Genomic DNA, 27,136 nt, shown 5'->3' on the forward strand with positions numbered 1-27,136 from the left:
CCCCCCCGAGAAAGGAATATACAAGAAGGAATTAATCCCAAGATGGGACTTCAAAACATTAAAGAAGAGAGAGGCAAAGTAAAGAGAAAGGGACTGGAGAAAAAGAATCACCAACAAAGATCAGATCATAGTCCAATTGATTCAGTTACTATAACAAATGGGGACAGTTATGATGGATCAACCCCTGTTTCATGCCAGCTCCTCTGCACCCACTTTTTCCAGTCCTGACAACAGTGAAGACTACGTATTATCCTCATTTTGAAGATCAGACAACTGAAGCTCCAGAAGGTGAATGATGAAGGGTTCACATTCAGTAAATGGCAGATTTGGGTTTCAAATCCAGGCACACCACACTGCCTCCTTGTTCCCACTGTCCTAGGAGCTCTGCTAAATCTTACGCTGGAAAAGCCTCATGTCTCAGAAAAATACGATTCCTTTTCCAATGACGTTCTGTAATAGTTTTCTGAACCATCTACTCTCAGAACAGCTTGGAAAGTGTAGTGGATACCGCTGGTTGCTACCTAGCACCCATTCTCTTTTCTTTCTTCTCAAGAAAACGTCACTTCCATTTAGGTCTATATGACGCATACCATGGGGCTCCGGAGAATCTGGTGCCACCTTCAGCTCCAGGTGGTGTGACTTGACTGGAGCCATCCTCCTTGCCGGTGACAGGTTCAGGAATGAGCATGTGACCTAATTCTGGACAAGGAGACTCCTGCCAGAGACTTCTGGAAAACTTCTTTTTGTTCTGAAGAGAACTCCAGGAAGTCACTTTCTCTCCCAAAGGATGTGAGCAAGCAACTCGTAAGCTTGATTGCTGCTGGCAGCCATCCTAAAGCCACAAAGGGAGCCAGTCGTAGGATGAAGCCCAAACTGTGGCTGGCAGAGCAGAGACACAGAAGTGAAGCAGCACGTGAGTCCTTGAAAACATCATCAGGCCACTGGTCAAGCAAAACTGAAGGCCACCCAACACCTGAACCTCACCTTTGTGGGCAAGGAAACTGTGTTTATTAAATACAAATCTATTGAAGAACTTCTTTAGCCAATCCGAGTTTGCTTTTCTGTTGTTTACAGCCCCAAACACCCTAATTGGATACTGACAATAACAGAGCCAATATGGTAGGTCCACGGTGGGAAAAGGAGGCACAAGTTGGGCCAGAAATAAAGCTGGGAGTCCAGCTGCGGGGAGGCGGGGACAGGAGGCCCTCCAGATGAAGGATGGAATCTCCCTGGGGCAGAAAACAATCAGCAGACCTTCAGCACCACCTGTGCTCATTAACCTCAATCAGTGGCCCTGGAGCTGTTGTTCTGGGACCAGCAGCATCGGCAACACCTGGGAACTTATTAGAAATGCAAATTCCTGGGCCTCACCCCAGCCCTAGCGAATCAGAAACTCTGGGGATGGCAGCCCAGCCATGTGTGTTTTAATAAGCCCTCCAGGGGATTCTGATGCGCAAGTGTGAGAACCACATCCCTACATGTATTCAATACCTCAAGGTGAATTTGCTGGAGCACTTCTCAGTATCCATGATTAGCAACTGATCTGAAGTGGAGGGTGGAACCGGCCATCTTCAGCTCAGAATCTACATGTGCGTGGGGCAGGGGGCAGTCACAGATCCTCATGTGTTCAGGGTCTTGAGTCACTGAGTTGCACTTCTGGCAAACCGAATCCTGTATATGTTGACCTGAAGCCAATTTGGGGTTGATGAGGACTCCCTTTGCTACTGTGAAGAAACCAAACTTTAAAAAGCGCTGGTCCACCCTGCAGAGTAAATATAAACAGTTCTATTTGGTACGAAAGGCATCTAGAGAAGTGTGGTAGTTTTGAACTCTTTAAGTTGCCACTTGTGGAGCATTTCAAGTGTAGTTCTGGGCCGGCTAAGAACAGATTTTTTTTTTTTGCATTATTTTTTTAAATTTATTTATTTATTTATGGCTGTGTTGGGTCTTTGTTTCTGTGCGAGGGCTTTCTCTAGTTGTGGCAAGCGGGGGCCACTCTTCATCGCGGTGCGCGGGCCTCTCACTATCGCGGCCTCTCTTGTTGCGGAGCACAGGCTCCAGACGCGCAGGCTCGGCAGTTGTGGCTCACGGGCCCAGCTGCTCCGCGGCATGTGGGATCCTCCCAGACCAGGGCTCGAACCCGTGTCTCCCGCATTGGCAGGCAGAGTCTCAACCACTGCGCCACCAGGGAAGCCCAGAATAGATTTTTAATTATTGTATTTTTTTCTTGCTAAGTAATTTTACAGTTTGGGAAAAAAAAATGCCTTACTATGCAACTGGGGGGTTTTAATGCTCTGTGCTCCATGAATATATCTGTAGAGCAGCCTGCTCGGAGACAGTTATCGTAGCACTGCTGTGGGAGTGATGAGTGTCATTAACACAGTGTGATTGTGTTAAAGGGGAAGTGTCTTTCACCCAGGGAATCTAGCATGCGGTTAGTGTCTCGATAATTAACCCACTGCCCTTGAAAAAGAAGGAAATTAGAAGCAAAGGCAATTAACTCCTTCCAGGTGATTTCCCTTGAATCCCACTTCCAGCCTAGAAAGGAGACTCCAGAAGGATCTGAAGGAAACAAGAAGAAGAAGCAGACAGACTGTATCAAGAGTGCTAAGGGGCTGCAGTGCCAGGGAGGTTAGATGGCTCAGCACGGCGCGGGGAGGCGCCCTCTCCCATGACTGCATCCTGTCCCTTTGACACCTCAGAAACATCAAGAGCCACAGCTCTCAGGTCAGGGTCTACGGCTAGACAGGAAACTCTATCAGGCATTTATCCTGAGGGACTCCCCATTTCATCATCTGTAGAATGGTGATAATCGTGCCCTCCTCAGAGGCTGCTGTCAGGATTGAATGCAGTAACTGTAAGAGGGAAAGATTTATAAACTTATATTACGAGACTCACATAAGGGATTCTGATTCTTCTTGGTAATCACCCCTCTGATGGTTTCTTTTGGTTCTCTTTCTTCCACCCAGAGCATCAAAAACATGTATGGTATGTCTCTCTGTACAGAAATGATAACTATAAAGATAGATAACAATAAAGGTAATGAAAGAGACTGAAAGCTTGTTACATAGTTTCAGGTCTCAATGGAGTCACATTAAGTTCCTAAAAATTGCAATTCCAATTGATACAATTCCAAGTGAAGAGAGAAGTATGGTCTGAGTGCATGGAGACAGTCTCAGGAAAACAAGTGTAAAGGTGTCAGGGAATGATTTCCAGAGGGTATGAAATGAGCAAAGAACTGGGCAATGTTGACAGTTAGCCAAGTAAAGGAGGAGAGGGGGGAACATTCATTCTCTCAGAGCCAACAGCATATGCAAAGAACTGGAAAGCATAGCCCACTTGGGGAAATTCAAATAGTGTGGATTAGTTGGAGTACAGAATGTATTGGTTGAGGAGATGGAGTAGAGAATATCAAAAAGGAAAACTTAGAGATGGAGACGGAGCCTGCTTTGACTAGCCTTGTTTGCACCTAATTTTAAGGGTCTACGATACACTCACACAATCACGCACACACACTCACATACACATACAGACATATACACACAAAACCATATGGACTGAATATAAACCAGAGGCAATGCCAGAAATAGCTAGATTAGATTTTTGCTTCATTATCTATTTTGACTTGGCTCTTCATTAAATTAAATCTCTCTTGGATGGAAATCCTTGGCTCTCGGGTTCATTGAGTCTGTTCTGCACCAGTCTTTGCCAAGTATGATACCCACTTCACCACCTCCTATCCTACCCGTCCCCACTTTCAATCTGCAAGGTCAGAATGAACTTGAGATTATATCTTGGTGGAAATAAGGAGACACCGAACAATTTTGCCTCAGATTTGCATGTCTTATTCCTCTGGAAGTTTTATGTAAAAAGACTGAAGGAGTCTGAGACAAGAGGCAATTATACAGATTAGGAGGTGATTTCAATCCTGCAGAGAAAAACTCCCATCTTTTCCACTTAGGTAATTGGGTAGGTGGTCGTACTAGTTACTGAAACAGGTAATACTGCAGGGGAACAGGGCATGGGGAGGGAGGTACCTGGTAAAAATTAATTGTTTTAAAGGTATTATATCTGAAAAGCCTAGAAAATATACAAGTGGAGAGGTCGATTAAAAGATTGAGATGGAGACAGAGATTTGGATGTCATCAGTATACTGGTGATATTCAATAACGTCAGGGTGAATGAGGTTTTTCACAAGTCCACATACCAAAGGAATGAAAGAAACTGGAAGAGAATTTGGCTGATGGGGAACACCAATACTGAAGGGTTTAGTGGAGGAAGAGGGTTATGGAAACACTGAAAAGGAATCGCCAAAAAGTAGAAATAAATCCAAGATTCTGTACTATCTCAAAAGTCCAGGGAAGAGAGAATTTTCAAGAAGTGAACAATAGTGTTAAATACCAAAAAGAGGTCAGTTAAAATAAAAACTAGGAAATGTCTGTGGGATGTGGTCAGAACGGATCACGGGTGGCCCTGACCAGAAGGATTTCAGCAGAGTAAGAAGGGCAGGCAAGATTGAGGGACAAACAACAATGGAGACACAGAAGTGTCTAGAAACTTCTTTCGATACATCTCAAGAGGAAGTGATCCCTACATCTTCACCTCTGCACAATAACCATTCCCGTGTTTGGAGGGCCCGTCTTCGGTTAATTCTTTCTCATACTGCATGCGCTTACCAACATTTTCAGCATCTGCCCCTTCTCCTCTCCAGTTAATATGATAAAATAATGAGACAGAAGCTGTCTTTGTGAATAATTTTCTGTGAGAACCCAATACACCTTTGGCCTTTATTTTCCTGTCTGTAAAATAAGGAAGGGGATGAATGCACTGGTATCTGAAAAAGTGATATTGGAAAACAGAGAAGGAAAGCGTAGGTACAATTAGAACAAGGGTGGGAATTCCCCTGGTGGTCCAGTAGTTAGGACTCGGCATTTTCACTGCAGGTGAAATCCCTGGTCAGGGAACTTAAGATACTGCCAGCTGCGCAGCACAGCCAAAAAAACAAAAACAAACAAACAAACAAATATTTTTAAAAAAACAAAAAACAAACCAAAAAACAACAACAAAAAACAACGGTTATGCCTCAAAGGGCTGAGTCTTGAATGGCGTTAGAATGCAGTCCTCCCCAGCCTCTCCCAGTGAAGGTATCAAACACCTAACAATTTTATGCAGATAAATAATGGTTAAAATGAATATTAAAACTGTTCTCAACCATGCACCTTGACTACAAACATCAGAGGAAAATGAGTTAATCCCTAAAGAAGTTATTTTATATGTGGGGAATAATTGCTTCCTGCAGAGGGAAGATAAAAGGAATCCTTTTGAAATATGCCAGAGCATTTTGTTCTTTTTAACAAGGCCTGACCGACCTCAGGAGAAACTATTTTACCAGAGCCTAACCTGCTAGGGTTTATTAGAGCCTAACTGACTTAGGGGAAGGGAAGCACACAACTGCAGCCCCTCCAGCCATTCTTTCCCACCTAAAGGGGGCAAAAACCTGAGAAGCATGAGTGAAGTTCACAGTTCAGGGGCACTCGTTCACCAAAACACTGACAGCTCATGCATCCGCTTCTCACACACCTTAGCACTATATCACTAAAGAACTATTCACCACAGTTCCTTTTACCCAGTATATCATGTCTGCCTTTCAGGAGAAAATTACAAGGCACACTAAAAGGCAAAATACAGTTTGAAGAGACTAAACAAGCACCAGAACCAGAGTCAGATATGGCAGGAATGTTGGACCAGGAATTTAAAAACACTATGATTAATATGCTAAGAACTTTAATGGAAAAAGTAGACAAGTGGATACATAAACAAAAATATGAAAATTCTAAGAAGGAATTGAAAAGAAATGCTAGAGATCAAAAACAACGTAACCAAAATAAAGAATGCTTTTGATGGGCTCATTATCAGACTGGACACTGCTGAGGAAAGACTCTCTTAGCTTGAGGATATGACAATGGAAACTTCCAAAACTGAACAGACTGAATAAAAAAAAACAGAACAGAATATCCAAGAAATTTGGGACAACTTCAAAAGGTGTAATGTAAGCATAATGGGAATAACAGGAGGAGAAGAAAGAAAGGAACAGAGCAATATCGGAGGCAATAATGACTGAGAATGTCCCCAAATTAATGTCCGACTCCTTCCTGATCCAGGAATCTCAGAGAACACCAAGCAGGTAAATGCTAACACACAAAAACACAAACAAGAAAACTACACCCAGGCATATCATTTTCAAACTATAGAAAATCAAAGGTTAAACAAACAAACAAACAAACTCCTGAAAGAAGCAAGAGGAAATAATGCCTTACCAACACAGCAGGAAAGACAAGAATTATATCTGACAGCTCCTGGTAAAGCATTTAAACAAGAAGAGAGTGGTGTAAAATATTTAGCATTGATAGAAAGAAACCCACCAACCTAGAATTCTATACTCTGAATTTATCCTTCAAAAATGAAGGAGAAATAAAGATGTTCTCAGACAAATAAATATTGAGAGAATCTGTTGCCAGTAGCCTTGGACAAATAAATATTGAGAGACTCTGTTGCCAGTAGCCTTGGAAGAAATGTTAAAAGAAGTTCTTCAGAGAAAAGGAAAATGATACAGGTCAGAACCGTGGATCTACATAAAGAAAAGAAGAGGATCAGAGAATGAATAAGTGAAGGTAAAATAAAATATTTTATTTTCTTATTCTTAACTGATCTAACAGATAACAGTTTGTTTAAAGTAATAACAATTTATTGATTATCTATATATCTATATCTGTATCTATAGATCTATGCTTATGGATAATTGAAATAATGACAGTAATAGTACAAGGGGCAGGAGGAAGGAGTCAGGGATATTTTGTTATTACAAGGTAATTGTACTACCCGTGAAGTGGTATGGTGTTATTTGAAAAAAAAGTAAAGGGAGAGCAACAGAAATGGTAAACATTTGCATAAACATAACAGACTATCCTTCCCTTAAATCTTTATACTTGACTGAAAGAGAAAACCATACCATCATCTGATGTATGTAGACATAATACATAAGACGAGACAAAGGGAAGAGAGTGAAGAGACCTGCACGGTGGTAAGGTGGCTACATTCCATGTGAAACAGTAAAATACGTATTCTAAGTAGACCGTGAAAATATATATATGAATATTATAATCACTATAGCTTCAACTAAAAAAAAATATATACCAAGAGACACAGTGAAAAAAACAATAAATGAATTAAAATAGAATACAAAAAAGCAATTCAAATAACCCAAAATAAAGCAGGAAAGGGGAACAAAGGAATGAAAAAGTGGGCACAAACAGAAAACGTAATTAAATGGCAGACTAAAATTCAAGCATACCAGTATTTTCTTTAAATATAAATCCATTAAACACACCAGTTAAAAGGCAGAGATTATCAGAATAGACACATGATCTAGCTTTATGTTGTCCCAAAACACCCAATATAAATATAAAGATATAGTTAAAAGCAAACATCTAGAAAAAGGTATACCATGTAAACAGTAAATGGAAGAAATCAGTAGTGGATATAGCAGGCTATGTAAACTTCAGAACAAAGAAAATGACCAAGGATAAAGAATGAGATTACATAATGACAAAAGGGTCAATTCATCAAAAGACATAACAATCCTAAATATATATGCACATAACTACCGAGATTAAAAATACGCAAAGCAAAAACTGACAGAACTAAAAAAAAAAAAGACAAATCCACAATGTAGCTGGAGACACTTCTAAGTAACTGACAGACCTGATAGATAAAAAATCAGCAAGGACATAGAAGGAATGAGTAACAGCATCAGTTAACTGTGTCTAATTGACATTCAGCTCCACCCAACAGCTGAATATACATTCTTTTCAAGTGCACATGAAACATATCTCCAGGATAGACCATATCTGTATTCATAAAACAAACCTGAACAAATTTAAAGGAATTAAAATCACACAAAGCATGTTCTCTGCTAATAATAGAATTAACCTAGAAATCAATAACAGAAATATAAAAGGGAAATCTCTAAATACTTGGAAAAAAGCAATACACCTCTAAATAATCAATGTGTCAAAGAGGAAGTTTCAAAGGAAATTAGAAAATATTTTGAAACAATATGAACACACGAAAGTAGACAGTTACAGGTTGTAGCTCAACAGTGCTTAGAGAAAACTTTCATAGAGTTAAATGTGCATGCTGAAAAAGAAGAAAAGTCTCAAATCTATCAGCAAATCTTCCTCCTCAAGAAACTAGAAAAAAAAAAAAGCAAAATTGGTATAAGAAACTGAAGGAAGGAATTGAAAACAGAAAAAACAATAGAGAAAATGAATAGAATCAAATGCTGGTTCTTTGAAGAGATTGATAAAAATCAATATAGTAAGACTGACAAAGAAGAAAAGAGAGAACATATACACTACCATAATGTCAGGAATGAAAGAAGGGATCTTCCAATGGCCACAGAGTTCACAAGTTTGGTAACTTTGGACAAAGCATTTAAACTCCCAGCTGCAGCACAGGGTCAAAACAATCCGAACTGACACGTTTTCAGAGTACAAACTATATGAAGTAAAGTTAATCCAGCTGTGAGAAATATTAAAAACTCAGTGGAGCATTGTTTGAGAAAGGGGGCTGCCCACAGTGGGTGATGCTCCGTTGTGTTAGTCACTGGCTCCTTACTTTTTGCTGCTCTACTGTTCACAGCATCCGTTCTTGAGACCACCTCACGGTTCAAGACGACTGCTGGAGTGAATCACTAATAAACATCCATTCCAGCCCACAGGAAGAAAGACACTAGAACGAGCGGCAGGAATCATACCTTGAAGGGTCCTCCCCAGAAGCTGGGCCCTCTCCATCCCATTGGCCAAAGCTCAGTCACACAGTCACACCTATTTGCAAAGGACCCTGGAAACATGACCCTCATCCCAGATGCCCATGATTCCAGGTAAAATAATCAAGGAAGATGCAGATGAGGAATAATGGTACAATTAGCAGTATTTGCCACATGTGCTATAAAAGTTCCTCCAGATGTTATCAGAACAGTTTGTACCTCTTTCAAAAACTGCAGTTCCAAAAAAAAAAAGGGGGGGGGGGACTTCCCTGGTGGTCCAGTGATTAAGACTCTGTGTTTCCACTGCAGGGGGCATGAGTTCGATCCCTGGTCGGGGAACTAAGATCCTGCATGCCACGCTGTGTGGCCAAACCCCCACCCAAAAACAACTGCAGTTCCTCTGCTCCCCCCCAAAAAAACTGTTGCCCTGTGGGACCAAATGGTAACCTCTACTTTCAAATCAAAATCCCATCCTGGACTAAGCTGCTGTGGACAGCTGATGTCTGTTAAACTACTAATCTAAAGTCTTGCATTTTTTTCCCCATAAAATGAGGTCTCCACATTTACTCAGAAACATGCCCACCCACGGACTGTAATCTCTCCTTCTCAGGGTCACATCAGCTCTGATGTAATTCTAATTTAAAAGCAAGACACTATCCACCTGGATGAAGCTCAAAATGGGCAATTCAGGGGCTCAAGATTCCAAGAGGCTGAGGGGTCCTGCCCTGCTCCAAGGCCCCTCTCTTACTTCTCCTGCCTCTTTTCCCTCATAACCTTCACTTAATCCACCAACAATCCTTCCGAGTGAACCTTCAAAATAAACCCTGAATTCTACCACTTCTCGCTGCCTTGACTCTAGACCTTGGTCCACACTATCCTCTTTTGACACATCTTTATTTTTTATCTCTAAAACAGGACGTAACCCTCTCTAGACCAAAGGTTGGCAGTGTTTTCTCTAAAGAGCCAGACAGTAAAAAATTTTAGACTTTGCGAACCATACAGGCTCTATTGCAATTACTCAGCTCTGCTGTAGCACAAAAGTAGTCACAGACAATACATAAACAAATGGTCATGGCTGTGTGCCAATAAAACTTTATTTACAAAAACCTGCTGTGGGCCAGATTTGTCCCCCAGGCTGTAGTTTGCCAACCCCAGCCTAGAATCCTACTGTGGGGAGTCCCTGCAGCATGTTTCATGTTCCCTAAAAAATAATTTTCAATCTTCATCTTTACTCATTATAAGCCAAGCCACTTTTTTAGGTCATTATTTTACATTATATACCATTTCATTCTTTTTCTGTCTTGTATTTTATTTATACCATTTAAAAATATGGTCATGTATGTTCTTTCACTTGGCCATAGACCTGGAAACATGCATCACTGAGGCTTTTTCTACCCAGGGCTGAAGTGGAATTATCCTAAACACCTGAAATCAGTATTTCTTCATGTCTGACCTTTCTAGATAATGATCTATGTGACAGAATTGCTCCACAGACACTCATTTTATCCCTGTAGGAAAACAACACTCTAATGAATGAATCCACTAATTAAACGTTCTCCTTCACCCTGAACTTTAGCTAAAAATACAAAGATACAGAAGTTGAAGATGAATCAAGCTTGCATTTTTCTTTCTGCTGGAGAGCATGTAAGGACTCACAATGCAGTTTCTTCCCAGAAGTTCTCCAGGATAGCAAGGAGCCATCCACACTTTCACATAGCAGGTGTGGGATACACACTCATGGGAAAAAGAAGGAATGAACTGGAGATAAGACAGATGGTACAACCCAATGGTCCATAGGCTAAATCCAGCCCAGAGACATGCTGCTTGGAATTCATGGTGGTTTTAAACAATTTGAGCCACCACTAAAACGATCAGAACATTTTACATTAAAAAATTCAGATTTCCACCTGTCTTTTAAATAAATAGTTATTTCTGGCAAGGTGGTGACCAAACTATTCCAGGGCAGTAACAAACTAGAGCTGAATAGAGGTCAATTACTTTTATATAGAGAGTATTCCCTAGTTCTCCACAATCTCCACAACTCCCTCTTGTATGCCTAATATTGAAGCAAAATGTCAGTTGCCAATTGTTATTGTCTTCACATTATTATTTTATAGTAAAGAAATATTTCTCTGTGATCCATTTCCAATCAAACCAGGGAAATAAAGGATTGGGAAGGCCACATAATTTAAGAAAAATGGGATCAAGAACTCATTTGTGCTGCCTGTCCGTTTACTGTAGGCATTTGAGCAGGAGAAAGAGCTTAGTCAGAAAGCTGGATTCAGGTGCTAGTCTTAATTCTAATTTAGTGCCAGGGGACTTCTAAATGAGGTATAGACCTGGTCTTGGCCTCATTTTTTTTTCTCTATCAAATAAAAGTTTTTGTATAAGTGAGGGTATTTTGATTATTTTTTAAAAAGTAATTAATTAGGACATCAGATGTCATGGAATTGATTTGAAAGCTGGAGATCCAAGTTCAAGAAATGATAAGGAATCAAAGCACTGCAAGGGGCCTGGCAGCAGCAACTGAAGAAGCAGACACATCACAGAGCAAACTAGGGCGATGCTGCCGGCGTAGATGCAGCCCAGCCGTTGCACTGGCCTTGGCATTCCTGTTCATTATGCACAGTTCTAGCAGGTGATTGGCCACACTTAGGGTAGGTGGCCTTTTCACTGGTGGCACAGGCCAGAAAGCAGGCAGATCTGGGAGAAGGAGACCCTGAGACCCCTTTTATCTCCCACTGCAGAACAGACATCTGGATGTATAGTCCCACCAAGACTAGAAATAGTGTGGGAGAGGTAATTCCTCAAAAGGAAACTGGCTGCTATTGGGAAAGGATAATATATGCTATCCAAGCCAAGAAACCAAAATAAATATTCCCTATTGGATTGCACAAAACTTTACACAGAACCTAAATAGAAAAGACAGGAAAGGGCAGCAGTTCTGTTTGAAGCATAGCAAGAAGCCAGGAGTCGTCCCTCCTCTCTGACCCCTCACTTTGCATTGAAGGACTTCTGCCGACCCAAGATCTCCCTGAAGCCCAGAGTAAGAACCACAGGGCAAGATAATCTGTAAGATCCCTTGAAGCTGCAGGTTTGTGATGTGAATGACAGAAAAATTAGTTGAGTTTCCACTGACTCGCTCAGCTCAAGAGACTAACTAGACGACGTCTGCAAGATAAATCTTGACAGCCCACCAAGCCAAGAGAAGAGCCCCCCTGGGAAGTGCAAGGGCACCAGTAAATCATTCTCACTGCCCGCTGATGAGAGGGACTGGCTTCTGGGTTACCACCATCCGAGGCGGAATCGGAAAGAGCGGCGTCAGTGTTAAGAGCTCAAGGGCTGATGATGGACCCCTGCACCACTGCACCCTCAACACGTGTGGCTGCCTCTGCTACTGAGTTCCCGAGAACGTCTCTGTGACCCGCCTCTCTCCTGCGCGTTCACATGTCTTCACCCCTTATTTAGCTCGAGGATGTGAGAGGAGAGGAGAGCAGGCCCTCATGGCCTCTTAGCATGAGCAATCAGCAGGAAGAAACGGGGAATGTGAGAAAAAAATATATTTACCAAAGATTTGTTTTAAATAACCAGCCGCTTGGGGTAGCAAGCAGCTGGAAGCACATTATAAAACTATTACAGTATTGAAACAGAGCTGTGCTAATAGCATACACAACAGTGCAGAAAGCCCCAGCTGCAAAAATCATGAACTCTTCGGAGATTTCAGCATAATTTTTTTTTCCACTCTGGAAATATCCCAACCTCACACCATTCTGTTTACTAAGCCTCTCGAGGCTTAATGGGTGTTTATACGGAAGGACATGGGAAGCTCAGTTGACAGATCAAAGTTTTCTCCTTGCAAAAGGGTCTTGTTTATTGTCTCATCTTAACTTGTTCTTCATATGTGACTGTGCCTCACTCTTCTGATGAATTATCAGTAAGGTACTTCATCATTTCAGAGGGAACTGAGCCAGTGGAAGAGCTCAGAGGTGATGTTACAAGAAGCGCTGTCTCAAATTACAAGTAGAAATATTTACATATCTGGAAGCTTTTACATACCTCCATTGGTTCTTCATAGATCAAAAAGGAAAACAAATTCTACAGATATAGCAAACTTTGACCACAAAGCCAACAAGCTTGAACCAAAGACAAATACGGAACCCTGCACAGAAGTTAATTAGCTATTGTAAGACTCTCCTTGGAATCATACATCAGGTGGAGAGTCTGGTCAAATGACCTCTAAGATCCTAACTAAGTGGGGGATCGTTTAGTCTAGTTTCAATAAATGTTTTGCTCAAAGGTTTAAAAAAAAAAGGAGCACTGTCTTTTACCCAAAGAGGCAAAGTCCCCAGGGAGACACACTCCCATCCTCTCAATCTCCTCATATGTCAGGGACCCCCGGCCTCACAGTCAGTAAGGAGTACTGAATAACCACCTCTAGAGGACAGGTCATTGGGATTGGTTCTAGGAATCATAGCAAGACATCAAACCTTTCTTCACGTGGCTTCCAGTCTGCTCTGCCCAGTAAGATGTGTGATCAAATAGGAGAGCCTAAGAGCAAAAGTAGCTGGACAGCCCATCCAGGAATAGAGCCTTCGGACACCTGACTTGCTGCCCTCAGGCCCTACATGCCAGCCCCATAGCCATAAGGACACTAAAATGCCAAGCGTGATGGCCCAGGCACTGGAGACACATCAAGATCTGGATGCAAACCCCAGCTCTGCCATGCACAAGGTGATTCTGACATTTACTCCATTTTTCCATTTGTAAGGTGGGAATAAAAACTCGTTGGGCACACGGAGGACGAAAGGAGATGATATATGCTGTTGGGGTCCTCTCACAGTGCTTCAGGCATCGTACACACTCAATAAATGGTCACTTTCATTATCATCGACCTCACCCCATGTAGGTTGAGGACATTAAAAATTAGCCTAGTGGTTCTCAAAGCTGAATGTGCAGTAGAATCACTTGGGGCAATATTTTCGATCACCTATAGAAAATGTTCTGTACTCTACCCTAAACCAACTGTGTCAAGTGACTGGGGATGGGATGAAAGGGTGTGTGTGTGTGTGTGTATGTGTGTTCATTAAGCTTTCCAAGTGACTCTGATACAATTCATCTCTAAACTACAATTTGGGATGCACCGTGTATAACTGGAGAAATATATATATATATATGTACATATGAATGTAGTTAAGGCCAATGCCACAGTCACATAACCCAACATGCTACAAGAGATGTAGGGAGCAGAGAAGCAGAAAGGGGGATACACAGAGTGAACACAGGGTAACCACCCCAAAACTGTCCATCCTTTAATGTCTACCCTTAGTGTCCAGTGAAGATGCTTCTATTGTAAAGGCCCAACTTGCGAATCTCCCATGACTAAAAAGGCTTAGCAGAAAGTGTTGAAACTGCATAGCCAACACTTGCAGAAAATAAAAGATTCCTTTACTAAGTGTCAGCTAAATGACCATGTCACCATCTTTCCCACATTCTTTGTCCTTTCAGGAAGGAGTCTCCATCAGCACTCATTTGTAAAAATTACACTCTCGCTGCATTTGCCACCTGACGTTGGAGAAATCATTCCGAGGGTGACTTTTTATCAAATTTGTCAGTGTGCTCTGTGAACCAGAAATCATCTTGTAGTAGGCAGAGTGGATGATTGCCTACTAGTGTAGAAAAACTGGGAACAGCAGCCAGACCCCTTTTTCTATGTTTTCTAATGCAGAAATTATCTTCAAAGAATTAATGCTGAGATTGACATATACACACTACTATATGTAAAATAGATAACTAGCAAGGACCTACTGTATAGCACAGGGAACTCTACTCAATACTCTGTAATGACCCATATGTGGAAAGAATCTAAAAAAAGAGTTGATATATGTATAACTGATTCCCTTTGCTGTACAGCAGAAACTAACACAACATTGTAAATCAACTATAGTCCCAATACAAATTTAAAAATAAATTAATAAATTAAAAAAAAAAAAAGAATTAACGCTTTTGCTCCATGCTTTTCAATCCTGGCCATACACGGAAGTCTCCTAGGGAGGCTTGAAACATTCTAAGCCCCCAGCTCAGATATTCTGATTCAGTACATATAAGGTGGGACCCAGTATTTTTTGTTTTAAGTATTTTTAAAACTCCTTGGAAGATTCCGGTGTGCAGGCAAAGTTGATAACCACTGAACCAAGGCCAGTTCAAATCCTGTCTAACAAAAAACAACAGCAACCAAAACTCACATTAAGTAGTATTTTAAGCTATTAAGAACTTCTTATACTTCAGTGTTTCAATGGTTTTTGCTGAGAAGTGCTAAGGCATGATTCCAGATGAAATATAAGATGCCCACCCAGTTATATTTAAGTTTCAGATAAACAACAACCTTGGGACATATACCGAAAAATTATTTGTTACTTAGTAGAAATTCAAATTTACCTAGATGGCCTGTATTTTGCTGCATATGTCAGCCCTACCCTGAGGCCCTCAGGGAAAGGGGAGGGAAACTTCGAGCAGAACCAGGACTGAAAAGGGACCGTGGGCAGCTGCTGGGCCTGCCTGCCATCCACCCACCGTCTTCTTGCGAGCACACTTCAGTTTGCCTTAAGGAACACCCCTCCCCACTCTCTGCCCATGTGCTTTGGGTGGACTCAGGAGCAAGACCGTCAGAGGTGTCCGTCTCCCTGGCCACAGTGATTAGCACAGGTGCGGTGGGCATTTAAACCAAGCCAACCAAACACCATTCCAGAACTTCCGTGTGACTGTGGGGGAAGAGGTACCCTTTCACTAAGGTTGCTGAGAAGGTAGACCATAGCCCTGAGTCACCGGTGCGGTGGTCCCCTTATCACCATCTGTGAAGGATCTCCGTGAAAAAGCCAGCAAGAAGAGGGACCAAGCCCTAACGAGACCTCAGACCCAGTCACGCTTGAAATCTGCATCTTGCACTTTTTGTGATGCCAATGCATGGTATTCCTTTTTTTAGCTCACACGAAACTGAGTTCGTTTTCTGCCATTAGCCCCCAAAAGAGTCCTGAATGTAAGGGTACAGATTGAAAAGCTGGAGTCCAAAGATAAGCTTTCACCTGCCTCACCGTATTTTTTTAGTCCTAAGAAACAGTTCTTCCAAATGCACCCGTGTTTAATCTCTCAACAGCTGTTAGTGACTCTCACTGTTCCTAATTCAACACCCCCTTCTCTATACCCTGATAGCCTGTACTTTCTATCACAGCATTTTCTTGTACATAAAGGTTATCTATATATGTAGCTCTCCTAGAAGTTTTATTTGTCTTTGTATTCCTAGGCAGAGTCCAGCACAGAATAGGTGCTGAAGTACTGTTTGTCAAATTATCCTTTTTTTTGGCCGCAATGTGTGGCATGCGGGATCAACTTTAGTTCCCTGACCAGGGATCGAACCCAGTCCGTGGTAGTGAAAGCACCAAATCTTAACCACTGGACCGCTAGGGAATTCCCTGTTTGTCAAAGTAAATCAACATGGAGACAGGCTGTGATGATGATGATGATGATGATGATATATTCAAAAGCTACGTCGGCCTTTGCCAGAAGGAAGGGGGGGCTGTGGAGGAGAGAGCAGACCTGACTGCAGGGACCACTGCTTCCACCCACCATCCCTGCACGGGAAGAGCAGGGATTAAGCTTCAGGCTTTGTGTTTACACCCAAAGCATCAGATTTTGTTGGAACAAATTATTGTGTGCCACATACACTATTCAATTTATACTTACATTCTAGAGTTCAGAAACAACTAGCCACTTCCAGGTTATTTCCTTGCTTTGGTGTGATTCTCAGAAATGGAAGAAAGCATGTAATTGGTGCTTTTCTTCCCCCATACAGATGATCCTCAATTACTGAGCTCCACCACAGGAAGAAACAAAGAGATTTATATACAGATGCCACGGGATAGGGTGGAATCTGGTATTGAATGGGTTGAAAACCATGGCAACCCTAAAGGGACCCAGTGTTGTTCAGAGTATGAAGAATCAAGCAGCCCTGGATCGCCCATCCCCTAACTGAAGGGTCCTGAGTCTGTTTTACGGCTGTGTCTGCAATGGCAAGGATAAAAGGCAAAAATCAGTCATGCAGAAGAGTTCTGAACACTATGATTCTTATCTTCCCATTCAGATTCGATGCCATGAGGACACTGTCTCCTGAAAGCGTGACATCCGACTCTGTCTCAGTGAGCATCTTTGTAGACTGGCACAGAAATTTCCTTTGAACTCCCCCGTGCTTCATTTAACTATGATGAAAACTGCCCCCCCTCTCAAATTAAGCAGACTACGAGCACCGCACACTCTGCAGGGTGTCTCACCCCTGGCCGTCAAGGACGCCGCACTGTCCGCTCCTGTGAAAGTGGCTTCCAATAATCAACCTGGCTGTTGATCCAGCAAAACAGGCTGGTGGCTCTCAGAGTCATCAATTAACAATGATGGAAACCTTAATCTGGCAGGGACCTCTGCCCATCACAGAAACCAGCGCTTTGAAGTGGCACAGGGGTGCCTAGGAGCTCACGTTCAGAGGTTTCCCTTTGAGCTGGTAACCTCTCATCTTGGTAAGACGTTACAGGCGGCGTCAGGGCTGTCGGAGGATCATGACTAGAGCTGCTGTCGCTGCAGCTCCGAGATAAAGAGCCTCCTCAGTCCTCTTTAGAAATGCCCATCATGCATTTTCCCTGCAAGCTTTGCTCGCCAGTTCGTAAAACCGTCCCGAGCAGCAGTGACAGGGGGTAATTACAGCGGGAGAGCGCTCCTGACACAATGTTTTTAAATAAAGAAGGGGGAAAACGGGGAGAAGAAAGATTGCTTCAAAGGTTTGACTTCAAATAGCATTCAAGGAGGATGCCTTTAATTCCTTGTGTGAGTTTATTTAGTGTCCATCTCCTGGTCTAAAGGAGTTATCAGGATTAGATAAATCCCTGGGAGACAGCCACGTCTGATTGCTGCAATTCCACGAACCCTGGACAGATTCCAGGGAATCCGAAGGCCTAGTGGAGGAGGAGAGCATGGGCTTTGGGCCTCCCTTTTCTTCCTTAAGTGCCAGGAACTCATTCAAAGCCAATGAGTGCGATCTTCTCCCAAGCCCGATACCCCTTGTCACTTGCTCTTGCTTTAACTCTAATATTTTCAGTGATGGGGAGCTCTGTGTGCTCTACACGAGCATGATCTTTTTTGAACAGCTCAATCTGCTGAAAAGCTGGTCCTGGAATAATGTAAAGTCATCCTTCAACTAGAGACGGCTGCTGTGTTATCAGTTCCCTAGGAAGAACAGCCTCAATACCTCCAATTTTTCCTTACATTGGTTGCTTTCCAAACTGTTCTTCATCATGATGACTCTCCCCTGAACAGACTACAGCAAGCATCTGTGGCAAGTCCCTTTCTTAACCTCAAGAGGAGAGCTATTTGGAGTCCTGCGCCCCCATGGGCTTTGTGGACACTGTACAAGTATTATTCATTGTGCACAGGTGCCGTTATTATAAAGGACGGTGACCAACTTGGTTCCTTATCCAATAAACTTCAAGAAATAAGGCAGGGGCAAAAGAGTTAAAAGAAAGAGCAAGAAACATCTCCTAGAATATTTGGTCATTCCTTTATTCGTGCCAACAGAAATTACTCATTTAGTTAGAAAGTTCACATTGGTTGGAGAAATTAGAAGCTATCTGGCACCATGCTGGGTGTTGCTGGCTGTTCTTGGGAATTCTACCATTTCCCTCGAATGATGCAAAAGCATCCTAGGGAGGCCCAAGGCACAGGGACTTCCAAGCAGGATGGCTCATCTGCAGCTTTCTCGTTTCACATTGTGTAGCAGCACAAATGATGCTCTCCCACAGGGCTCTGGGTGGGCCTTAAAGGTCCACCTGTGTTTCCACGCCCAAGACCTGCCTCAAGAGGCACCCACTGCCTACATCTCCAGGCCCACTGGGTTCAACTCTCTGAAACTGAGTTGACTTGTCCAGGAGGTTAAAAATCAGTCAAATCGGTGTTGACATGGTCCTTGAGTCTCTTCCCTCCAAAGACTGATTTGACCAGCTAGATTTCTATTATCCATCCCCCTACCTTTGCCAATATTGACACTGGGGGACAAACAGTGTCTTGGGAATAGATCTGCCCATTTGTCTGGAGCCTGGAGCCCCAGGTCAGTCATGTTAAAGCCAGAGACACCAGCAGAGGTTAAAAGATAAGCCCCCGATGTATCAAGCTGTGTTTGTTGTTCTGACAAAGTAGAGAGTATAGGATGCCGAGGGTAGTTCATTTCTCCTGCCCGTGTCCCTGCGGAAGACATGTTTTCGGGAACAAGAGCCAGAGAAACAAGAACCTTGACACAAGGCCAAACCTTCCTGCCCACCTCAGCAAGTAAGAGACTCGACCCCCAGCACTCATGCTGCTGAGGCTGACAGATGAGGGGCTGCCATCGGAAATGCAGAGCATCAGGACTGCTGGCCCCCAGCCTGGTCTCCATGAAGCACCAAAGCCAGCCATCCTGTGATTCATCCAAACGCAAGGCTGGGCAGTCAGCAAGTCTGTGACCCAGCAGAACGCGTGGCTTGGGGGTTACAGTGGGAGACTTAACCAGGACCGTCTCACTGGTGTTTTGATCGCACTTGATCACAGGAGGACTGTTTCACAGCATCCTTTTGAGAAATGGGCCCGGACATAGTACTGCCCTGTGGATTCAGCCTAGGTGAGTTATGCCAACTGTTTCTTGAGGACATCACCGATTTCCTTGCATTGTGTCTCTTTTCTGTGCCGTGCACTAGCTTGGAACAATTTCAGTTTCCAGAGAAGGAGGAAAACAAGTGTCAAGTTCCCATGTGGATATTTAACACTTTAAAATTTATATATATGCGCATATATATATTTAAAATCATATACATACGTGTCTTATTTTTATAGTATATAGATAACATATTTTATATATTTATATTAGTATGTACCAGAGTTTGTTTTGTATTAAAATGATTCATGAATGTCATTCTCTTCCCAACTTATCATCAGCATCTCAGGGGCAGGGACTGTGTCTTGCCCACCTTGGAATCCCCTGAGTATTCCAGGATGCCTTCTCACACACTGTAGATGTTCCATCAGTGTTAGCTGAGTTGTCACTTCAGTTCAATGGGTCCATCCGCACCACTGCTCTGTGCAGTGTCCTTACAGCACCGTTTACTACAGCTAATTTCCTGCCTGTTGTCTGGGTTAGCCTGTTTGTCTTCCTTACCCCATCCCTTTCATCCCCTTATCCCAGGAGAGAAGGGCAATTCTCTTCTTCCCCACAGCATGCCCTTCCCACAAAGAGGGCCCTGCAGCTACCTCTATGTCAGTACCGGCTCCACAGCACTCCAGGAAATTACTTTAAGCGTCATCTGCCAAATACTCCCCTTTTGGGGGTTGAATGTGGTCATTCGGTTTTATGAACAAGGGATGCAATTTGCTTCCTTCCCTCCCTAAAACTTTAAACAGTAGAGATTAACTGATAGCAAACTGCAGATTTCCTATGAGCTTGGCAGGCTCAGAATTTCATATCCAAATGCAAATCTTCTTCTCTGAACTATTCATCCCTGCACTGAGTCTGTACTTTTTGCCAGTTCGGTTTATTTCTCTCATTTGTCATGACTAATAGAGAAGAAATGTCTCTGCTACCTCTGCCCACTCCTTCTCTAGTTACTGCTGATGCCCAGCTGGAGGAGTGCTGTGATACGTAGCCAGTAAATATTTTCTTTAGAGTAATTCACCAAAGACGCATTCCTCCATGAAATGGATGCTCTTATAAATACTGACAACTTGTACTTTGAGTTTCTAGATCCTTCTGCCTATTAAAATTTTAAAATGCTTAACTGACATGCACAGTGTCCTGCACTAGTAGATACTAAATATTTGTTGGTTTAATAAATGAAAAACCTATTTTAAGTGTCCTTCATCAGGCAATCCAGCCCCTGACGCCCACCAGTTTGTCAATGTTTCTTCTTGCTACCAGAGTACAGTGTCCCTGGGGGTGTCTTTAAAACAACTGTAATTAGGTTTTTGCTTGTTTATTAATTTGGCAAATATTTAATTCCTATTCTGTACGACTCTTAGTAGATACTCGATAAACAAATGGTTTGCTGAATGAATAAATGGCAGACTGTGGAGAGAGCTAAACACCATGTCCTATAAGAGACACTTGAAGGGACAGCAAGATTTTAATCCAGAAATAGAGGCTCTCAGCAGGTAAGGACACCTGTCTAAAAGCAACTGAAGGATTGTCATGGATCCTGTCTGAATTCAAAAATTTGATATTGTGTTTGTCATAGTTTTTTCTGCACTATTTTGATTTTTTAAACACTGCATTAAAATATTATCTTGATAATTGAGTGTTTCGGCACCCTCTTGGATTCTGCACGAGGCAAATGCCCCAGGTTCTTCCCCTTAGTCTCAGCCGTGAAGGTAACATTGACTCCGCGGGCTCAGCTGCTTTCCACCATCTCCATGTACTCGAATCATAGCACCTTTCAAAGGCGACATCAGTGTCTGGGGAGGGGGGAGGTGCAAAGACAGGTGGTACTTGGACAGTGGAACCAGCTACACATAAGTCACTTGTGCATCACAGAGGGCCCCACAGAGAGATGCACAAAGGGACCATGACACGTAGGAGCTCAAAGTACCACTTTGTTCTGAGCTTCTGGGAAACCAGACTGGGACACCAGATTAGATTCAAGCCCCTGAAAACTTCATGTGCTGAAGTCCTAACTCATCAGAATGTGACTGTATTTGGAGACAGAGTCTTCAAAGAGGTAATGGAGTTAAAATAAGGTTGCCAGAGTGGGCCCTAACCCAATATAAGTGCTATCCTTATTTAAGAAGAGGAAATTTGGCCACAGACATGGACAGAGGGAAGATGATATGAAGACACAAGGAGAAGACAACCATCTACAAGCCAAAGATGAAACCAACCCTTCAGGCACCTTGAGCTCAGACTTCCAGCCTCCAGGACTATAAGAAAGCAGGTTTCTGTTGTTTAAGCCACCCAGTCTGCAGTACTTCATTATGGTGGCCCTAGAGAACTGATACAGACTTTTACTTTGCTTTAGGACCACGGTTGGATCTTACCATAGGTCAGTCAATCTGAAATGAAGATGTGGTGAGCAGGAAGCAGAGATTCTTGAGAGGAAGAGACTATCAAGAAATATGGCAGCCTGGTGGAGGAATAAATTGAGAGTTTGGGATTAGAATAAGCACACTACTATATATGGAGTGGATAGCCAACAGGGACCTGCTGTGCAGCACAGGGAACCTTACTCACTATCTTGTAATAACCTATAACGGAAGAGAAGGTAAAAGAATAATATATATATTTATTTATTTATATATGTATGTATAACTGATTCAATTTGCTGTGCACCTGAAACTAACACAACATGGTAAATCAACTACATTTCAATAAAAATTTTAAAAATACATGGCATCCTCTGAGGAACATTATCCATTCAGCCTATGCATCTTTTGGAGGCAGGATAAGATAGAGGTGAAGGAGAATAAGATGTCCAGACCCACAGAATCTCAGATAGATGAAAGCAGGAAAGGATGGAGAATACCACTTCATGCACTTGACCTACTTTAGTGTTCTGGGACCAGACCCACCAGGAAATGTGAGACAATCCATGACCCATGGTCAGCGTCTGATCGAATCTGCATCCCTTCCCCTCAGAAGAAAGAAAAAGATCGTGGAAAAAGTGAGCACAGACTTCCTCTTCCCTAGACCTCAGTTCAAATGTTGCTTCTTGAAAAAAATCTTCAGATTTACACTTGCACTCTCTCCCAAAGCTGGAAGTGAGTGCTTCATTCTCTAAGCTCCCACACAAATTACTGTTTCTTTTCCTATGAAACAGCACTTTTTTACAACTACCATTTATTTTTTGTTTCAGTAGTTTATCGATTAAATGTAATAAACTGAGGATTGAGGAACAGACACTCTGATGTACACACCAGTAGAATTACTAATTAGTAGTAAAAGAACAAATGAACAAACAAAAAACTAAAAAATAATTGCAACACAGGTAGCTTAAAAATTGAGCAATTGCGCTTCCCTGGTGGCTCAGTGGTTAAGAATCCGCCTGCCAATGCAGGGGACACGGGTTCGATCCCTGGTCCGGGAAGATCCCACATGCCGCACAGCAACTAAGCCCGTGCGCCACAACTGCTGAGCCTGCGCTCTAGAGCCCACAAGCCACAACTACTGAGCCCGTGTGCCACAACTACTGAACCCACGTGCCACAATTACTGAAGCCCGTGCGCCTAGAGCCCGTGCTCCGCAATAAGAGAAGCCACTGCAATGAGAAGCCCGCGCACCGCAACGAAGAGTAGCCCCTGCTCACCACAACTAAAAGAAAGCCGGCGCACAGCAACGAAGACCCAAGGCAGCCAAAAATAAATAAATAAATAAATTTATTTTTAAAAATCAAGCAATTGCTTACTAGACCGTGCTAGTGATTTTTTTCCCTGTTATATTATTTACAACTACCATTTATTGAGCCAGATGATGGCAGTTTATACATAGTGTGCCACTGAATCTTAAAAACAACCCTATGGGTTAGTATCCCCGATACCATTTTAATAGGCATTAAAGCAATTTATTTCAACAAACATGTACGGAGAACCTAATACGCTGTCTAGCTATATCAAGAGTGCAAAGGTTGCTGTCTTCAAGAAGGTCTTTGTTTAGTGAGGGAAACATATACAAATAAAGTATTAGATTCTGATTAAGTCAAATTATTTACATTATTTACAATATCCAAGATATGAAGCAACCTAAGTGTCCATCAACAGATGAATGGATAAAGAAGGTGTGGTATATGTAGAGGTATTATAATATACATATAATGGAATATTGTTCAGCCATAAAAAAAGAATGAAATTCTGCCATTTATAACAATGTGGATGGACCTAGAGAGTATTACGCTTAGTGAAGTCAGTCAGACAGAGAAAGACAAATACTCTATACTATCACTTATATGTAGAATCTAAAAAATAAAACAAATGAATGAATATAACAAAACAGAAACAGACTCACAGATACAGAGAACAAACTAGCAGTTACCAGTGGGGAGAGGGAAGGGTGAAGGGGCAAGATAGGGGTAGGGGATTAAGAGGTACAAAACAGTACGTACAAAATAAATAAGCAACAAGGATATATTATACAGCACAGGGAAATATAGCCTATGTTGTAATAACTTTAAATGGGGTATAATCTATAAATATACTGGGTCACTATTTTTTACACCTGAAACTAATATAATATTGTAAATCAACTATACTTCAATAAAAAATTTTTTAATTGAAATAAATAAATGGAAAAAAAGAAGGTCTTAGTATAATGAGGGAAACATACAAATAAGGAATTAGAGTCTAAGTCAGTTTCTTCATTTAACAAATATTTATTGCTTATCTACTCTGTGCTGGCACTGTTCTAGGTACTTGAAATGTATCAGAGAACAAAACAGACATAATGTAATAGAACAGAATAGAGTGAAAGTGATCAATGCACTGAAGAAAAGTACAAGGCAACAACATTGAGGTGCTGGGGAAATGGGAGCCAGGTGGCAGTTTTGAAGTGGGTTATCAGGATGGGTCTCATTAAGGAGGTGATATTTAACCCAAGACTTCAGGTAAGTTCACCAAATGAATATCCAGGGGAACAGAATTCCAGGGGGAGGGAACAGATGCTAAAATGATCAAGGCAAGAAGGAGCCTGGTGTGTTTAAGAAATAGCAACACAACCAGTGCAGTTAGAACAAAGTGAACAGGTGTGGAGTTGCAGGAGCTGAGATCAGCAAGAAAGGCATCAGCAGGTCACGGGGCCTTGTGACCTGCCACAAGGACTGTGGGATTCGTTCTGAGCGAGGAAGAAAGCCATTAGAAAGTCCTGAGCGGGGGAGTTTTTGGATTGTCTGAGAAGCAGAGGCCAGGATGGAATTAGACATTCAGGGAGGTTTATTAGAGAAAACACCTGGGGAGGATAAAGGGGGAGAAGTCTTGCTAGGGAGACAGAGCAGGTTAGGACAGACCTAGAAACACGATGTAAGTCTGGCACCTGTGAAAGGAGGAAGGGGAGGAAGGAAGACTGGTCAAACTGGAATACAGCTCTGAGAAATTCCAAAGCATCACACGTGTGAGTCAGCGACAGCCCAGCTCTGATGCCCTGGCCATGCTCCATCATCAGCCCGGAGCAGCCTGGGAACAGTGTAGCTGAGAAGAGCTTGGACGCAGGCAGATCCCAGGGTGTGGCAGCCAATGCTGTCCCCCAGACACCCTTCTCTCATCCTGCTCCCTGAGGGCACATCACCATGGCCGCCAACAAGAGTGAAATAATCTGAATGGTTTTTTTAAAAGATCATTCTTGGGACTTCCCTGGCGGTCCAGTGGTTAAGACTTTGCCTTCCAGTGCGGGGGGTGTGGGTTTGATCCCTGGTCCGGGAGCTAAGATCCCACATGGCTTGCAGCCAAAAAACCAAAACATAAAACATAAGCAATATTGTAACAAATTCAATAAAGACTTTAAAAATGGTCCACATCAAAAAAAAATTGTATAAAAAAAAAGATGATTCTCCTTTTCGGGGGTGACGACCTCCCCATGAGAACATGCCTCTCACAAAGGATCTCCTTCATCCCTCTCCAGAAGAGAAGAGGAAACACCAGAAGAAGCGTCTGGTGTAGAGCCCCAATTCCTATTTCGTGGATGTGAAATGCCCAGGATGCTATAAAATCACCACTGTCTTTAGCCATGCACAAACAGTAGTTTTATGTGTTGGCTGTTCTATTGTCCTCTGCCAGCCTCTACAGGAGGAAAAGCAAGGCTTACAGAAGGATGCTCCTTCAGACACAAGCAGCACTAAAAGCCCCTGAATCAAGATGAATGGGAAGCCATCCCAATAAACACATTTTGGATTAATAAAAAAAAAAAATCACTCTGGCTACTGGGTAGAATATATGAGACCAAGAGAGACAGTAAGGAAGCCAGCTGTAAGGCCACTGTGATCACCCAGGTGAAAGATGGGGTTGCTGGGGCTGGAGCAGCGGCTCTCACCTGGAAGTGATTCTGCCCTAGGGGACCTGTTGGCAGTGTCTGGAGATACTCTTGATCGTCACAACTGGAGGGGAAGGAATGTGTCATCCAGTGGGCAGAGGCCAGAGACGCTGCTAAACGTCCTACAGTGCACAGAACCGGCCTCCACAACAAAGAATTATCCAACCCCAAATGGCAACGATGCCGAGGTGGAGAAAACCTAGAATAGGGTAAAAGCGTGTAAGCAAATGTTTTCCCCCTGATATTTTTTGAAGGTAGAACAGACAGAATTCGATGATGGATTAAACATGAGCTGTGTCAGAAAGGGAAGGGTGTGTCAAATTCCTTGATGGCCAACACCTAGGAAGATGGTTGCAGGCTTGTTTGTTTTACTTTGTTTTTGTTTTCTCTTTAAATGGAGATGATAAAGGCTCAGAAAGAAGTGGTTTTAGGGATGAGTACAAAAAAAAAAGAATTTTATTTCAGATATGCTCAGTTTGTATGACTATGAGATATTATTCACTGATGTCAGATAGGCAATATGGAGATTTTCGAGTTTAGGAGAGACTGGAAATATAAACTAGGGAGTCATGGATAGAGTTGGTATTTAAAGCCATGGGATAGAGTGAGGTCACCTAATGTATGAGACCATAAGAGATCTAAGTGTGAGTTCTGAAGCAGTTCCGCATGTGCGGTGGAAAGATGATAGGGATCTAGTCAGTGGAGAAAGAAACATCCAGTGGGTCTGGAGGAAAATGAAGAGAGGGTGGTGTTTGTTTGCAAAGCAAGAGGGGGAATGCTGCTGATGGTTCAGGTAAGATGAGGGATGATAAAGGGCTGATGAACTCGTAAGTGTGGAGGACACTGATGGCCTTGACGAAGAGAATGACAAGGGACGGTGGAGCTGTGCCTTACTGCCATCTTGGGCTCACAGAAGTGGGACGGGGAAGGCAGCAGGCTGAGGCTGGGAGGGCTCACGGAGGAGACAGCCCAGAAAAGGCTGGGTCCTCACGTTTGGATCCAGCCCTTATTCATCAAGCCCTTTACAGATGCTGTCAGGAAGGGCTTTCACAGGATCAGAGTCTGACAATAAGAATGCCTTCAACAAGAGTCAAGTACCATTTACAGAGGATGCTGGGAAGGCCACGTTTACCATGAAAGTGGCTGGATCTTTGACTTTTACAAAATTATAACAAAATATTGCACTCTGTGGTCAGTGCCCAGAGGGTGAAGCCCCTTCTACACATTTTGTATTTCCAGCAAGAGAC

The 27,136-nt window shown here is 42.6% G+C and overlaps 1 pseudogene across 1 annotated transcript; it reads left to right on the plus strand.

The window, feature by feature from the left end:
* LOC309618900 (small ribosomal subunit protein eS27 pseudogene) lies at positions 1-27,136 on the plus strand (annotated as a pseudogene). Its single transcript has one exon. The product of its transcript is annotated as a small ribosomal subunit protein eS27 pseudogene (transcript).

The sequence above is a fragment of the Balaenoptera borealis genome (genome assembly GCF_965194805.1).
Source record: "Balaenoptera borealis genome assembly, chromosome: 20".
Taxonomy (NCBI): Eukaryota; Metazoa; Chordata; class Mammalia; order Artiodactyla; family Balaenopteridae; genus Balaenoptera; species Balaenoptera borealis.